At 38.0% G+C, this 11,031-nt stretch overlaps 1 pseudogene; it reads left to right on the top strand.

Annotated features, from left to right (window-relative positions):
• The first annotated feature begins 1,699 nt into the window (after positions 1–1,699).
• On the top strand, positions 1,700–3,123 carry LOC110560758 (small ribosomal subunit protein uS13-like; annotated as a pseudogene).
• The last annotated feature ends 7,908 nt before the right edge of the window (positions 3,124–11,031 follow it).

An 11,031-nucleotide genomic window follows, 5' to 3' on the forward strand; every position in this document is an offset into this window, starting at 1 on the left:
AAAGTAATACCCGGTGGCTGTGAACAGGCAAGGAGTTCTGTTTTAGAATCTTAGAGGTAAAATGAACAAGTTGACACCTTGATTTCAGATGCATATCCTCTACAGCTGTGGAAGCATGAATCTGTTAAGGGAGGCAGTTTGTTTTACTTTGTTGTGGTAGTTCAAGGATACTAATTATCTGTAAAGTTATAGCCTGATACACTGCATTGTCTCTCATAATTGCACACATAATTACCTTTAGTAACAGCTTTTCATGTGGATATTATTTGGATTCTACTACATATGTCATATGACAGTTTATTTATTATCAAGTGCATAACAAATGCCTACCACAAATTGTGTGATTTAAACAAAAGAGGCCAATTTTCTTCAATTTTTAGCCTAGACTTCTAAGATTAAAGTGATGGCAAAGGTTTATTCTGACACACACTTGGCTTCTGAATGACTGTCCTTTATATCTTTTTTTCTTTACAAGGTCTTTGTATATTTGTTTTGATTTTTTCTTATTTATTTATTTATGATTTAATATTTTTTGCTTTGTTTAGGGACATAAATCTTGTTGGGTTAAGCTCTAGTTTAAAGTTCTCACTTAATTATCTCTTTAAAGTCCTTATCTCCAAATGAATTTACATTGGTGATGAATAATGCAATAATGGAAAGTGAGCCTATAATACTAACAAAACCTGTTTAAAAATATGGTAAGAATAACAGTAGAAAGTAAGCAGAAGGACTGAATTTTATACCTAGTTGAGTTCTTTTCAAAAGAGTTGCCATCAAAATCTTCAAACAACCCATGCTGTTACCAAGACAATGCTTTGCTCCCCACAAACTGATAGCAAGGCCTCATTGCTGAAGATAACATGTACACAACACATTGAACACAGAGACAGTGAGCTGGTTCCCAAATGTTCTAGTATCTATGGTAAGGGAAGGAACTCTTTAAGCTACCGAAAGATAAAGGTAAACACCAACCCAACTGCAACACCTTTCATCTGTGCTGCCTGTAAAATAAGCTAAGGTAATGGTGGCAGAAAGCTTGTGGGAGTAACCAAACAATAACAGATTTGATTTAGGTCCGACTCTATGAGATGCAGCCCATATCTGACACTGCTTAGGTATTCAAAAACCTGAGACTAAGTAGCCTGAGACCTAGGGTAAAACCAAATACTACTCATCTTAAAAACTTAAAAAAAAAATGTAGCAGAAAAACATTTAAAGAAATGCTCAATGTCATTAGCCATCAGGGAGATGCAAATCAAAACAACCCTGAGATTTCACCTTACACTCAACAGAATGGCTAAGATCAAAAGCTCAAGTGACAACACATGCTGGAGAGGTCATGGAGATAGGGGAACCTTCCTCCATTGCTGGTGGGAATGTAAACTGGTACAACCACTCTGGAAATCAATCTGGTGCTTTCTCAGACAATTAGGAATAACGCTTCCTCAAGATCCAGCCATACCACTCCTAGGCATATATCAAAAAGAGGCTCAAGTACACAATAAGGACATTTGCTCAACCATGTTTGTAGCAGCTTTATTGTAATAGCCAGAGGCTGGAAACAAACAAGATCCCCATCAACTGAGGAATAAATACAGAAAGTATGGTACATCTACACAATGGAATATTACTCAGCAATAAAAAACAAGGAAATCACTCTTGCACAGGAGGCCTACATACTGCCACTTGTGCCACCACCATGTCTTTAGTGATCTCCGAGGAGTTCCAGCACATTTTGCAAGTACTCAATAGTAACATGGATGGATGGCAGAAAATAGCCTTTGCCATCACTGCCATTAAGGGTGTGGGGCGCAGATACGCCCATGTGTTGCTGAGGAAAGCAGACATTGACCTCACTAAGAGGGCTGGAGAGCTCACGGAGGATGAGGTGGAGCCAGTGATCACCATCATGCAGAATCCTCAGCAGTACAAGATCCCAGACTTGTTCTTGAACAGACAGAAGGATGAGAAGGATGGGAAGTAGAGCCAGGTTCCAGCCAATGGTCTAGACAACAAGCTGTGTGAAGACCTGGGAACAACCCAGATGTCGCTCAACGGAGGAATGGATACAGAAATTGTGGCATTTTTACACAGTGGAATACTACTCAGCAATCAAAAATGAGGAAATCATGAAATTTGTAGGCAAATAGTGGAATCTAGAAAAGATCATTCTGAGTGAGGTATCCCGGAAGGAGAAAGACACACATGGTATATATTCAGTCATACAGTCCTATATGATATGAAAAACATAATGAAATCTATACATCTAAGGAAGATAAGAAAGAGGACCCGGGGTAAGATGATCAATCCTCAATTAAAAAGACAAATGGGATGTGCATTGGACATAGGTTCTCCTAGGAAACGGAACAGGAGCCTACCACACAGGGCCCCTGAAAGACTCTACCTAGCAGTGTATCAAAGCAGATACTAAGACTCATAACCAAACCTTGGGCAGAGTGCAGGGAATCATATGAAAGAAGGGAGAGTTAGTATGATGTGGAAAGGATAGGAGCTCCACAAGGACCAAATATATCTGGGCACAGGGGTCTTTTCTGAGACTGACACTCCACCAAGGACCATGTATCGATATGACCTAGAACCTCTGCTCAGATGAAGCCTGTGGTATCTCAGTAACCAATTGGTTTCCCATAGTAAGGAGAACAGGGACTATTTCTGACATGAACTCAATGGCAGGCTCTTTGACCTCCCCATCCCCCAAGGGAGGAGCAGTCTTGCTAGGTCACAGAGGAGGACTTTGTAGCCAGTCCTGAAGACACCTGATAAAACAGGATCAGATGAAAGGGGAGGAGGTCTTCCCCTATCAGAGGACTTAGAAAGGGGCAGGGAGGAGATGAGGGAGGGTTTGGGAGGAAATGAGGGAGCTGGATACAGCTAGGATACAGAGTTATAAAATGTAACTAAAAATAAATAAGTAAGTAAATAAATAAATAAATAAGGAAAAAAATAAAAGACCCAAAGTGGCTCAAAAAGATTCAAGCCCACAGGGGAATGCACCACTTCTGGGGCCTTCCTGTCTGAGGTAAGCATACCAAGACCACTGTCTGCCAGGGCCATACTGTGGGTGTTCCAAGAAGAAATGAGTCTCTGGGCCTTTGTTGTTAATAAATAGTTTATAAACCTAAAAAACAAACAAACAAGGAAATCATGAAATTTGCAGGTAAATGGTGGGAACTGGAAAAGATCATCCTGAGTGAGCTATCCCAGAAGCAGAAAAACACACAAGGTATATACTCACTCATATAGACATATAATATAGGATAAACCTACTCAAATCTGTACATCTAAAGAAACTAATCAAGAGGGAGAACTCTGGCTAACATGCTCAATCCCCATCCAGAAAGGCAAAGAGTTTGGACATCAGAAGGAGAAACAGGAAACAAGTTAGGAGCCTGCCACAGAGGGCCTCTGAAAGGCTCTGCCCTGCAGACTATCATAGCAGATGCTGAGACTTATGGCCAACCTTTGAGCAGAGCGCATGGAATCTTATGAAAGAAGTGGGAATTAGTAAGACCTGGAGGGAAGAGGAGCTCCACAAAGAGAGCAACAGATCCAAAAAATCTGGGCACATGGGTCTTCCCTGAGACTTATAGTCCAACCAAGTACCATGCATGGAAATAAACTAGAACCCCTGCACAGATGTAGCCCATGGCAGTTCAGTCTCCTAGTGGTTTCCATAGTAATGGGAACAGGGACTGTCTCTGACATGAACTGATTGGCCTGCCTTTTGATCACCTCCCCCTGAGTGGGGAACAGCCTTACCAAGCCACAGAGGAAGACAATGCAGCCACTCCTGATGAGACCTAACAGACTAGGATCAGAAGGAAGAAAAAGAAGACCTCCCTTACCAGCAGACTTGGGGAGGAGAAGGGGTTACGGTGGGAGGAGGGAGGGAACTACAGGGGAGATAAAAAGTAAATGAAGTGTAATTAATAAAAAATAAAAATACATGTAAAAAAGTAGCAGTAAAATGATGTAATTCTGTTATGCTCATAGATCAGTACCTTATTCAGTAATCATCAGAGAAGCTTCCTCCTTGCAGCAGAATAGAACAAATGCAGAGATGTACAGCCAGACCCTACACAGAGAGCAAGAGACCTTGGAATATGCATCTCTAAAGGAGAAATTTCCATTAAATCTCTCCCCTTGCAGCTCAGAAAACCTGCGGAAGTGGAGGCAAAAACAGGGTAAAAGTCAGAAGGGATCGAGGATACCAAGAGAACAAAACCCTCTAAATTAACTGAGCAAAACTCATGTAAACTCACACAGACTTAAACCACAAGCACAATGTCACAGAGGGAGCACAAGGTCCTCTGAGGATGTATTATAATTTGCAGTTTAGTATTTTTATAGGACTCCTGAATGTGTGAACTAATGGGTCTCTGATACTGTGCTTTCCCTTGAGACTCTTTTCATTCTGTTGGTTTACTTTGTCCCACTTTGATGTGATTTGTTTTTAATCCAATTGTGTTTTATTTTATGTTTGGTGGTTACCATTTAAAAGCTTCTTCTTCTCTCATGAAACACAGAAAGTGTAGCCAGTGGGAAGGAGAGTGAGGAGAAACAGGGAGGAGTAGAGGGAGGGGAAACTGTAATCAGAATATATTATGTGAGAAAATAATATATTATTAATAAAAAGAAAAAAAATAACCAAATAAAACAACATATTATTTGCTGGAGAAGAAGATACTGAGTAAGTGAAATCCTCATGAAGAAATTAAGATGTAGAAGGATTATTTCAGTTTATCTAATTGGCTCCTAAGTGAGGCCTTGAAAGTGGAAAGAGGCAGGGAGATGGCTTAGGATGGCAAGGCCTGATGATCTGATTTTCATTCCTGTATATCACAAGGTGGTAGGAGAGAACCAATTGCTGGGAATTGTCTTCTGCCCTCTACACACACACACACACACACACCACTGAATGAGCATGATCAAACACACACACAAGCACATACATACACATATGTACCCACATATATAAAAATAAATTAATAAACTAATTCTGTTTCATAAAGTAAAAGGAGAGGAGGAAGAAAAAAAAATCACAGGATACAAGATTGCATTATAGTATCTGTGTAATCTGTAGGTGAAATAGACCTGGAGAGATGGCTCAGTAGTTTAGAAAACTGGTTGCTGTTCTTGAGAATCTGGGTTTAATTCCTAGCACCCATGTGGAAGCTAACAATCATTTGTGATGCCCAACCAAGGACTATTCATGGAGATAACCTAGAACCCTGACAATGCAGCCACTTCTGATGAGAACTGATAGACTAAGATCAGAAAGAAAGGAGAGGAGGACCTCCCCTATCAGTGGACTTGGGGAGGGGCATGCATGCAGAAAGGGGGGGAGGGTGGAACCGGGAGGGGAGGAGGGAGGAGCTTATGGGGGGATACAAAATGAATAAAGTGTAATTAATAAAAGTTAAATAAAAAAATTAAAAAACAAAAACAAAAAAACAAAAATGGAATATTACTCAGCAATTAAAATCAAGGAAATCATGAAATCTGCAGGGAAATGATGGGAACTACCCAAGAACCCCCTGAGTGAGGCGTTCCAGAAGCAGAAAGACACACATGGTATATACTCACTTATAAGTGGATATTAGACATATAATATAGGATAAACACACTGAAATCTGTACACCTAAAGAAGCTAAGCAAGAAGAAGGAATCTGGGTAAGATGATCAATCCTCACTCTGAAAGACTACTCAGCAGGGAATCAGAGCAGATGCTGAGACTCATAGCTAAACTTTGGGCAGAGTGTGGGGAATCTTAAGAAAGAAGGGGGAGATAGTAAGACCTGGAGGGGACAAGAGCTCCACAAGGAGAGCAACAGAACCAAAATATATGGGCAAAGGTGTCTTTTTTGAGACTGATACCCCAGTGAAAGACCATGCATGGAGATAAAAACCCCTGCACAGATGTAGCCCATGGCAGCTCATTCTCCATGTGGGTTTCTTAGTAATGGGAACAGGGGCTGTCTCTGACATGAACTCAGTGGCTGGTTCTTTGATCACCTCCCCCTGAGGGGGGGGGGGGAAGCCTTACCAGGCCACAGAGGAAGACATTGCAGCCAGTCCTGATAAAACCTGATAAGCTAGGGCCAGAGGGAAGGGGAGGAGGACCTCTCTTATCAGTGGACTTGGGAAGGGGCATGGGAGGAGATGAGAAAGGGAGGTTGGGATTGGGAGGCGGTGGGGGGACTATAACTGCTATACAAAGTAACTAAACTAATTAATAAAAAATAAATTAATTAAAAAAATAAGGACAAGGATGACACTACATATACATAGACACCTACATATAAATAGATTTTTAATATTTATCTATTTCTTCTCTCTTTCTCCCTCCTTCCCTCACTTCTTCCCCTCCTCACTCTCTTTCTCTTCTTCTCTTCCTCTATAACTCTCTGTACAACCCAGAGTGCCACACATTCATGTGGAGGTCAGAGGACACTTTGCTGAGTTCATTGTCTTGTTTGGCTCTTTCTACCATGTGGGTACCGGGATCAAATTCAAGTCATCAGGCTGTCTACCCATTGAACCATCTTGCTAATCACAATGAATTTTTAGTTCAAATAAATTTTAAGGAAGATAGTCACCAAAGCTGAATAGGAATACAATTGTCTTTTAATCAAATAATGGAAAGATAATATCGACAAATAAATAATAGAATTTAGAAATCCACTTACACGCTCTACTCAAAGGACCATGTATCTAACAAAACATGCGAGTACTCTAAAGGTCATAGTAGAATCCAAAGAAACAGATTTTTCATTACCTTGAGTTGAATAAGTTCTTAAATTGATTAAACAGAGTCACAAATAGCATTAAAACCAGATGAACTTAGCAACTTCAGAATTAACATATTTGTGTTGCAAATAAAGCCTTCTGAAAAATGTAGACATCATATGGAACAGAAAAATTTGACCAAAGCAAGGTGTCAGACATCAAAAGAGGATATACTTAAGAATTTCAGGTATATTCTTATCTATTCTTAATGTCACTTCAGACATATTAAGGATAAACTCAAGCTAAATATTTTATTTAATACATCTAAATTTTCTGCACAAATGTTAGATGCGTTTTCAAGTAATAAGAAAATATCTGTCCCTAACACTGAATATTTCGTTATACTAAAACAGTAAATTCTGTTGAGGAGCATATTCCAAGATGAACTTCAGTTAGTCTTTTGTCTTTAAAGTGCATCCTGCATAATATATCATAATTTGGATTAAATAAAAAGATTCAATGTTAACCTCCAACTCTGTTGTTTATTCTAGTCAGTCTACTTATGTATACAAATTTGATATTTATTCTTAAAATATTTAACAGGCAAAAGTGCCCATAAATCAGTTATGACAATCATTGTTAAAGCAATCAATAATGAGGAATATGCATTAATTCAAATAATATTGATAGGCTCATGAACATGCATCAGTCTTCCGTAAAGTAAGAAAAATGAGACATGTTCTAAAAATCAATATTTTTCTCTTTGTATCATTCACTTGAATATTACCAACAGCGAATGACTTTTACCTTCTGTGTCAATGGTCTAACTTTTAAATATAAGCATCTTTATATTGTAATTCAAAATGATAATTTACAAGGAACTAGTAGGCTAAAAGTTAATTGGTGGGACTTCATTTAACTTTATTGCATAATACATCATGTGTGCACATACATACACACACACATGCACACATACAAACATATATACATATGCACTTAAATCTCTAGGTGTATATATGTAGTTGAGTTTCATGCGTGGCAGCATAAGAAACTCTGAATTTGCATTATGCTTTCTTCACCCCTATGAAAAAAAATGCTCATTTGTTTCCTTCTGAGGATAAAATTGTAGGAGGAAAAGAGCAGAAATCTCAGTACACATCTTTGTAGCCCTTATGAACTGAGATGCTATACAAGTATGTATTTAGTTAAAAATAAGAAATGTGAAATTACAACACTCATTCATCAAAAAAGAAGCATTTTAATTGGTTATAGGTAGAAAATATCTACTTGACAGTCAGTTTCTCACTTTCACGTAAGTGCTTGGCTGCTTGGATGCCTAATCTTGTTTAGTGTAGGAAAAGTAATTTGACATGAAAGTACCTAGATGGCTGCTGAAAATTAATTGCCAATTAAAAAAGAAAAATGTTTGTGCTACTCTATAAACAAGCCAACATATAAACCTTTCAGTCTTGTTGCTTTATTTATGTCTTTATAGATCTGGTTTCAAGCTATTTGCATACAATTTACAAATTCATATTATAATTCCCCAGCATATTTATGATTTTATAGTTGTATATATTTTACCTCTATGAGAATTATTTATTTCAGTGTGCTACTGTTGCTTATTATTTAACAAAAACATCACATTGCACTTGGTACTGTATGTGTCTTCTTTAAAAGGAGACATTTTTATTTAAAAAGGAGAAAGAAAACAAACATTGTTACCACCGTTGGTAGGCATGGACTGAGCCCAAGCAGGCACATACACCACACACATACACAAAAACACAATACACACACACACACATGCACACATCCACAAGTACACAAACATAAACATATATATGCATGAACATACATACAGATAGTACACACACATACACACACCATGTATACAGACACACAGCCATATACCCATAAACACATACAAATACAATCACATACCCACTAATACACAGCACATACATTCATACACACTTGAATGCACCACATTTACATATAGGCAAATATACCTGCACCCACCCGCCACCACAAACACACACACACACACACACACACACACACACAAATCCTTCTCCCAACTGAGAAAATGATTAATTTCTTTAACACTATGTTAGTATCCAAAATATTAGGCAACTTTTGTAAATTTTTCTTTTTAGAAAATTAAATAATTCACAAAGGTTGAGTGCTTGAAAATTATTATTCATTTGAGAATCTGAATAGCATATGATGAATAATCAAATTATTAGTTCTTATTAATGGGTACATTTGCATAAAAGATAATATCTGGATCTTCTAAAAAAGAGAAAAGCTAACAATGTGAGAGAATTATTATCCTTCTAAAAGTGTAACATATACAGAAACTACAGAGGGGAGGAATAAATGATAAAACAATAAATGATACTTTAAGTTGACACATGTAAATAATAAATGAGATATGTCTTGTAAAGGCAGGACAACCCTCAAGTCAGATTTCTATCAATGATTATGTCATGCACATTCATGTATCTCATACCAAAATACTTTCATTCTAACATAAAATTCTTTTCTCACACTACCCCTTGTAAATAAGCATAGTTTTAATTTTTAAAGCAACAGTATTTTACATTTGGATCAGTGTTATATCAGGTCATGTTTATAATTAACACCAGTAGTTAATACGTGTAATATTTTTATATTTCCCATTTTGAACTTTAGGCAGATATTTCTGATCACATAAAATCGCCAGTAAGAAGTAAAGTAGCCATTTGTTCAAGGTCAGCCATTCATCAAAATATCACACTGCACCTTAGTGGAAAGTGATAATACTCTTCCAAATAGTTTCCAAAATAATAACAGGGACTCCGGTTCTTACTTTTGTTAGTAAGTAAGTACCATAATAAATTTCTTATTGAGATGTCAACTCTGTTGTCTCATCAACAGTAGAGGAGACCAAGTTTGGCAGTGCCCCGAGTGCCCTGGAATCTAAGACCCTTATACCCCTCTCATTGTCATTCTGTTTCTGAACCTGGAGTTAGTTCTTACACTTGTCTAGGCTGAGCTAAGGCATAGAGGTGTGCTCAGAGCCTTACCAGGCCACAGAAGATGACAATGCAGCCACTCCTGATGAGATCTGACAGACTAAGATCAGAAGGAAGGAGAGGAGGACCTCCCCTATCAGTGGACTTGGAGAGGGGCATGCGTGAAGAAGGGGGTAGGAGGGTGGAATCGGGAGGGGGGCTTATGGGGGGATACAAAGTAAATAAAGTGTAATTAATAAAAATAAAATCTTAAAACAATAAGAATATAGTAAAATAAAAAGGTGCATGGTCCTCTCAGGACAATGTTATTCCACAGTTGTGCAAACGAGTCTATACAAACACTTTTTTTTTTTTAAGTTTTTATATTAAATACAGTTTATTCACTTTGTATCCCAGATGTAGCCCCCTCCCTCATTCGTTCCTATGTCCCTCTACAAATTCGACCCTCCTTCCCTCATCTCCTCCTATGTCCCTCCCCAAGTCCACTGATAGGTGAGGTCTTCCTCTCCCTCCAACTGACCCTGAAAGTACTCCCCCACACAGACCCTACACAACGACTTGCTACCCCACGGTCTCATCGTTCTATATCGAGTGAAGGCTCTGAGAACCCAGGTTTCTGATTTATCTCCACCAGCCTGCATGGCTGGCCTTTCCTAAGCTTTATGTTACTTGTATCTGTCTTCCTTGATCTTCTGTAGCTCCCAGACATGTTTCCAGGATCTGTCCCTGATGTCCATGGAAAATAGCTAGTTAAAATCATCCAGGAAAAAAAAAACACAAAAAACAGGCTATATGTGATCTATTTAATAGTATGCAACATACCTTAAATATTGGTGAAATATATGTAGCAACTATACTAGAAAATTATTATTTAATTTTTTTTTTTTTTTTTTTTTTGTCTGGGAACTAGACTTGGTCTCACGAACTTTATATTCATGAGTAATTCTCTGAGATTCTCTCATTAACCTTTTTCTTTCGAACATGCTGGCTATAAATTTGATCTATTTGTGCCTCTTTTAGGTTGTGGGAAAAAAAAGGAATGTTTTGTAAAATCTTTTTAAATTGTAAAACACCACATAGATATAATTTTCTGTTAACTGGTGTTTTCTGGCCAATGATCCATTAGACATTTTGACCAGTTGTTCTGACAGATTTGACAAGATGAGCTTCAAACAAATGATACAACTCTAAAATGGGCCCCTTTAGGCAATTCTCATTAAATCTTTCTAACTACTGCCATATTGGCTGCTATAACATGGAA

Source organism: Meriones unguiculatus, chromosome 9 (assembly GCF_030254825.1).
Source record: "Meriones unguiculatus strain TT.TT164.6M chromosome 9, Bangor_MerUng_6.1, whole genome shotgun sequence".
NCBI lineage: Eukaryota > Metazoa > Chordata > Mammalia > Rodentia > Muridae > Meriones > Meriones unguiculatus.